Source organism: Sciurus vulgaris (assembly GCF_902686455.1).
Source record: "Sciurus vulgaris genome assembly, chromosome: 5".
In the NCBI taxonomy this organism is placed as follows: Eukaryota; Metazoa; Chordata; class Mammalia; order Rodentia; family Sciuridae; genus Sciurus; species Sciurus vulgaris.
The window spans coordinates 153,804,479-153,811,276 of NC_136465.1; the positions used below are offsets into that span (position 1 = coordinate 153,804,479).

The 6,798-nt window shown below is 48.0% G+C and overlaps 1 long non-coding RNA gene across 3 annotated transcripts; it reads right to left on the reverse strand.

Moving 5' to 3' along the window:
• Positions 1-210: 210 nt before the first annotated feature.
• On the reverse strand, positions 211-6,181 carry LOC306660652. 3 transcript variants are annotated; one of them, XR_013763700.1, is made up of 4 exons: positions 6,000-6,181; positions 3,453-3,790; positions 1,008-1,178; positions 211-600 (listed from the first exon to the last, which is right to left on the reverse strand). It is a non-coding gene; the product is annotated as an uncharacterized lncRNA (long non-coding RNA). The 3 variants fall into 3 exon arrangements; XR_013763701.1 differs by lacking the exon at positions 6,000-6,181 and having other exon boundaries at positions 3,453-4,026; XR_013763702.1 differs by lacking the exons at positions 211-600; positions 6,000-6,181 and adding an exon at positions 695-862 and having other exon boundaries at positions 1,018-1,178; positions 3,453-4,026.
• Between the last annotated feature and the right edge of the window lie 617 nt (positions 6,182-6,798).

The following is a 6,798-nucleotide window of genomic DNA, read 5'->3' on the forward strand; positions in this document are numbered from 1 at the left end:
AATTCAATTTTTAAAATTTCATTCCAAGTCTCTGTGACCTCAACCCAACAATGATGACCCAATTTCTCAAAAACAAAGCAGAAGGGAACACATTTGAGCTATTAAAAGGGAAGACCACGGGCAGAGCATTCCACCTGGCGAGGACAATTAGAAGAAAGAGTATCATGGGGATTACTATCCCTTGTGCTCCCTTTCATACTGTTCAAAAATTTCACCTCAGTGCACGTGCCACCTCTCAAAAGAAGGTTAACAAAAGGTAAAGCAAAGAACTGAGCAATTCCTTTCCTTGAGGATGTCAGTCCACTCCGGCCACCTCCTCAGCTGCCCCCAAACACACCGTCATTCTGCCATCTGCCTCTTTGCCCTTGGGGACAATGCTGTGAAGGCATTGCCTTCTTCCCACATCCACTCACATATTCCCTGTATAGCCAGAATCCCTTGTATCTTCCTATGTCAGGCGAATCTCTTCCAATCGTATTGTTGGTTAGCCCATCTGCTCACCAGAGCTTCTTGAAGCCCATCTTTAATAGCCTCTTCCCGTTCCCCGCTCCTTCTTGCGCTGGTGCTACTGCAGCCGTGACGGAGCCCAGGGAGGGTGCCCTGCTGAATGAGTGGAGGAGCAGAGCACAGCTCGTACCTAGGCCCAGCTTCCCGCCAGCTCCTCGTTCTTCTCCGGATGCCCTCTAAGTCCTTACTATCACCTCCAGTGGTCGATCTCCGTCTGACTCAGCGATTTCGCCGCTGTGACTAAAAGGATCTGACCAGCACAATTATAGAGGAGGGAAGGTTTATTTGAGGGCTCACTGTTTCAGAGGTCTTCTCCATAGAAGGCCGGCTCCATTCCTTAGGGCTCCAGGTGAGGCTGAACATCAGGGCAGGACAGGGTGGCAGAGGGAAGCAGCTCACATCACCGTAATCGGGAAGCAGAGAGAGAGAGAGACTCCACTCTCCAGATACAAATATATACCCCGAAGTCACCCCCCAATTCCCACCTCCTCCAGCCACACCCTTACCTACCTCCAGTTATCACTCAGTGAATCCCATCAGGGATTAATTCACTGATTGGGTTAAGACTCTCACAACCCAGTCGTTTCTCCTCTGAACCTTCTTGCATCGTCTCACACATGAGCTTTGGGGGACACCTCACATCCAAACCATAACAATCTCCTACAGCAAATCTGTCGAGAGGACAAATGGGAGCAATCAGCTCCACCACACTCTCTTCACCTAGGACTCAAGTTGAAGACCATTCCCACTTACCTGAGCTGATCTAAAAGAAAAACCCAAAGGACACAATAGAGTCCAATTAAGCTGTTTATCAATTATTGAGATTTAATTCATATACCACAAAATTCATCATTTTAAAGTGTACAGTTCAATGGCTGTAGTATATTCACAAGGTTGTAAAAACAATGAAAATAAAGCCCATACCCATTAATAGCCCCTTGCCATTCCCCTCTCCAAGACCCTGGCCACCACTAACCTACTTTCTGTTCATGAATTTGCCTGTTTTATACATTTTCTGTAAATGAAATCATATAAAATCAGTATTTTGACCCTGACTGTCTTCAGTTAGCACAATTTTTCAGGGTTCATCCAAGTTCTAGCATGTATCAGTACTTTATCCTTTTTATGGGTGAATAATATTCCACTGTATGGTGACACCACTTTTTGTCTGTTCTTCAGCTAATGGACATTTGCATTGTTTCTACTCTGTGTCTATTGTGAAAAATGTTCCTATGAAATTCGTGCACAAGTTTCTGTATGAACATGTGTTTTCAATTTTAATATCCTGGGTCATGAACACACATAAAATTGTGTTTGCCTTTCTGAGGATCCGCCAAAGTGGTTTCCACAACAGCCGTGCCATTCCACATTCCCATCCGTAATATGTAAGAGCAAGGCATTTTTTAGAGACTAAATAGTTACAAATGAAGGACATTGTCTTTTATAGACTGTCCAAGGTTAAAAGAGAGGACAGAAATACTTTATTAGAAAGGAGATGTTTTATTACAGGAACAAATAGCTCACAAAATCTTGCTGGTTCATTTTCCACCAGTTTGACCATGACCTTGCTCAGTTCACATGTTGACCACGTGTTCAGTCTTAACATGAGTAACCTGGGAATCTTTTCTCAGGCAATATAAACCCCTTCAAGACATCATTTAATGTGTGTACTAGTACTACCTATTCAGTGGGGAGAAATAGATAGATCCTGCTTGACCCGCTGAGTTTTTATCTTTGGAAATATATTTTCCAAAAGATGGCAAGTTCAGTCTGATTTTAAATCACAAGGCTGTCTGAATGGATTTCAAACATTACTTCAGTATTTATTAAACTTTCAAATAAGGTAAATTTTATATGTCCAGGAACCCCTTTGAGGGTAAGAAGGCTTGGGGGTACTCCATGTGTGCGCACGTGAGCATTCGCATCCATGCACCACAGAGAGGCACGTGCAGCATTCAGTAATTACAGCCACCAGAAGGCCACTACCTACACTGTCTGGCAGCCAGAGCCACCACCCGCCAGGCAGATACCAAGTTCTGCATCTCCTTGAGAGCAAGCAACATGGATTAGGATTGACAGATAGATAAATCAAAGATAATGAGGTGAGGCAGGCTGTCAATCAGCCATCGCTTGGCAGAGCATTCCAGACCTGGGCTGCTCTCTTTCCTGAGGCTGTGGAAGTGCTCTGAGTATCTGAGTATTCCAGGGTGCCAGCCAAGATGTGGACCCTGTGGTGAACCTGAAATGCAGAGGAAAAGAGTGACCACAAGTGCTCAGAGCGGGCCAGGCTCCGGACCCTCCCCAACGCGTGTCTAAGCCTCCATTTTTCCATCTCTGAAGTGAAGAGGGGTCATTGCAGCCGAGAGGATGCATGTGAGAACGTTGCTGCCGAACCAGTGAGAAACTACCTGTTAACTCAAAGGTCGTGGTTCTCAAGCTGAGAATTTATCTTTCGTTTCTTTTCTTTTTTCTTTTGTTAAACACAAATTACTTGGCCTTCTCCCAGACATTCTATCTATGGGTCTGGGGCAGGCCCCAGAATTCCATTTCTTACAGTGTTCTAGAAGAGGCGGACACTGCTAGTAAGGAAGCACAGTTTGAGAACCATTTGCTAAAGCAGAGATCATGTCAGTGATAGTTATAATGGGCAATCATGAGGCATGTCCAGACTGATCAATAAAAAGCAAGCAAACTACTAGGCTATGTTATGCTTGTGTTGCCAATAGCTTAGGGTTTTGATGAGGCCCTTCAAGCCAAGAAAAGCAGAGATACCCAAGCAGGCGTTTTTAAACAAGCAGAGGCTTCTCACTCAACAGAAAGACCAAGCCTCCCATTCGCTGGCTGCCCCCGGCCCAGTAGCTTTGACTTTCTGACTTGACAGAGGAGGAATCACACATTCTAATCCACACAGGAGGGAGAGGATCAGAGCTGAGGGAGATGCTCACCAACTGTGGCTAGTCGCTGCCTCTCCTGGAATCCTTCCTATGGGTAGAAGGTGGTAAGGTTTTAAACAGCTTTCCAGTGACCAAGACAGCCTGTGTGGGGGAAACAACAGACAAATGGAATGTGCAGCAGAATACAGAGCCCAAGGGGCTGAGGATAGAGCTCAGTCGATAGAGTGCTTGCCTCGCATGCACATGGCCCTGGGTTCAATCCCCAGCACCACCAAAAAAGAATACAGAGCCCAACACACAAAAATAAATATCTGACTGATCTTTGACGAAAGAGCGAAGGCGATTCTATGTAGAAAGAAGAGTCTTCTCAACAAGTAGTGCTGGGGCAACTGGAGATCCACATGCAAAAGAAAAAATCTGAACAAAGACCTTACACATTTTGGAAAAATTCACAGAGCAGGGCACTGTGGTGCCCACCGGTAATTCTAGCCACTTGGGAGGCTGAAGCAGGAGGATAACAAATTCGAGGCCAGTCTGGGCAATTTAGCAAGACCCTGTCTCAAAGAAAAGATAAAAAAGGTCTGAGCATGAAGCTCAGTGGTAGAGCACTTGACTAGACTGTGCAAGACCCTTGGTTCAATTGCTAGAATGGAAGGAAGGAAGGAAGGAAGGAAGGGCGGGAGGGAGGGAGGGAAGGAGGAAGGAAGGAAGGAAGGAAGGAAGGAAGGAAGGAAGGAGGGAAGAAGGAAGGAAGGAAGGAAGGAAGGAGGGAAGGAAGAAGGGAAGGAAGGAAGGGAGGGATTAGAAATCTAAATGTACAAATGCAAAAAAAGAAAACTCTGCCTAGTGACAGACAAAAAGAAACAAACAATAGTCAAGTGACTAGTCGGTGCCAGTATCACCCCCGATCCTTTCCATAGCTTGTCACATTAACTCTTAGCGGTACCAAGGAGGTTGTTACCTCTGATTTATAAACAGTGTTTTTTTCCACTGATGAAGCACAGTTTCCCATCTGAGGAGGTAAAGGGTGGAAGAGGGTGACGGGAGGCCCACTCCTCTCGTCCCTGTTCTCTACAGCCTTGAAAAGGAAGCTGTGAAGCCGGGCTGTGTCAAAGGCGAAGGTCACTGTGGTTCACCCAGACCCTGTGGCAAGGGCACCGAGCGCCCTGAGGCTCCCGAGCGCCCCTGGCCAGCGGCACTGATGTGCACAGCGCACCCTGACCGCGAAGTGGTGCTCTTCCGACGGTGGAACCTCTCTTTTGACCTAGGAGCTCACTGAGCAGCTAACATCGGATGATACTTCCGTGAGGAAAGGTGACATACTGTGTATGCCCTTTGGCTCAGTGACACACACACAGGAACCATGGCACCCGGCTAGAAATCAGGATCCATTTGTCAAATAAATCCCGTCTAAAGGAAGAGGCTTTGGAATTCTCCCGAGATTGGTTTTCTGTTAGTAGAAGGGAGGGCACTTCGACTTCAGTTTGAAATGACAGCTGATGAATTCCATGGAAGGTAGCGAGACATCATCCTCTGAGTGACAGCTCTGGTCCCCTGTAGGTCCTCCCTCCACGCCAAAGAAGCGCTCATGTGACAGTGAGAGAACCGATCAATATAAAGTCCAGTTGGAACTGAGCAATCACCTCCTGGAAAGTAACCAGAGTCAACTCTTCCCGCTCCCTCTGAAGCTATAGTCCCCCCCACACACGCATACTTCTTATTTCATAAAACTGTTTTCAAGAAAGGAAGCCATCTAGCTGGTGTGGTGGCGCACACCTGTAATGCCAGAGACTCGGGAGGCTGAGGCAGGAGGATCACCACTTCAAAGCCAACCTCAGCAACTTAGCAAGGCCCTAAGCAACTTAGCAAGACTCTGTCTCCAATGAAATATATAAAAGAGCTGGGGATGTGAACAAATCCAGATTAATTCAGTGGTTAAGTGCCCCTGGGTTCAATCCCCAGTACCAAAAAAAAAAAAAAGAAGCAATCTAAGGTTAATCATTCCCACTTTAGTATGAAACAAATCCAGCGTATCAGCTCTCACAGGAATGAGTTTCTGAGGCCATAATGGAATGACTATCTTTGAGCTGTATTGAGGGGGCTGAGAGTGTAACTCAGAGGTAGAGTGCTTGCCTAACATGCACAAGGTCCTGGGTTGGGTCCCCAGTGCTGGAAAAAAAAAAAGAGTGTGAACTCTGTTAAGGACATTTTGTGGAGCAGTTGAATACAAAGCAGCGAACAACTTCCCAAGTCTACCTATGCTCAAAGGCAGCCCTGATTCCAGGGTGGGAAATGAGAGTCTGCGGTGCCAGATTGACTCTCAGACACTGAGTGAGAGGTTCGATTCACCCTTTCAAGGCTCTGCTGGGTTTAATACCTTCCTCTCCTCCTCCAGGCCCAGGAGACAGAAGGGTCCGTCCCACGGATGCCTGCCCGCCCCACTCCAGATGCCCGTCCCCCGCCAGGCTGGAAGACACACAGGACAAGGTAGGCGACCACATTTGGCTGCGAGGCCTTCACCAAGTGTTCAGGGAGCGTGACCCTCAGGGCAGAAAGCTGACGCTCCCTGACACATGGCCTGGGGCCCCAGAGACTCACATCTCTCTCCTCAGGAAGGAGTTCGAAGCTCTGAGTCGGTGGAAAATTCTGTCCGTTCCAAGCAGGAGGCACGAGTGTGTTCCCAAATAGAGTCCTGGCATTTGGAAAGGCCCCAGGCATTATAAATATCATCTTTGTGAGGGGAGAGCGTGTGTCAGGGAGAGAAGGACGCAGCGAGCGTGTGTGTGTGTGTGTGTGTGTGTGTGTGTGTGTGTGTGTGTGTGAAGACACGCAGGCCAGCACGCTCAGTGCCAGGAACGCCAGCCAGGCAGGGGAAGGGCCACCGAGCAGCCCAGGAGTCCACTCAGAATCGTCTACCCACACCTCCCCCGAGAAATGGAAGAAGGAGATTGGAAGGAATGAGGAAAAAATGAGAGAGAGAGAGAGAGAGAGAGAGAGAGAGAGAGAGAGAGAAGAGAGAGAGAGAAGAGAGGAGTGGGGTGGAAGAGGAAGTGGAAGTGGGGAGACTCACTGGACCTGACCCAAGAGGCCACAAGTGACAGAGACAGGCAGAATGAGAAACTGCTGGAACGTCACAGGTTTCTCCACCATTACAATGATTAGTTTCTGTGTTTGTTGGGTTTCGCTGGCCCTAAAAGGTCTTGTCCAAATGACCCCACCCCTCCTATGACAATGCCAAGGCTACCCCACCCTCTGGAGCAGGCTGCTTCTGGCCAGCCCCTTCTTGGCCTCAGGGCTGGCTGGGCGGCCTGCCTGGTGGAGGAATGGGATGATGGGAAGTGAGGACCCTGTGAGAGTCTTCCACCAACGTGGCCCAGGTAAGGGCTCTCCACCATAT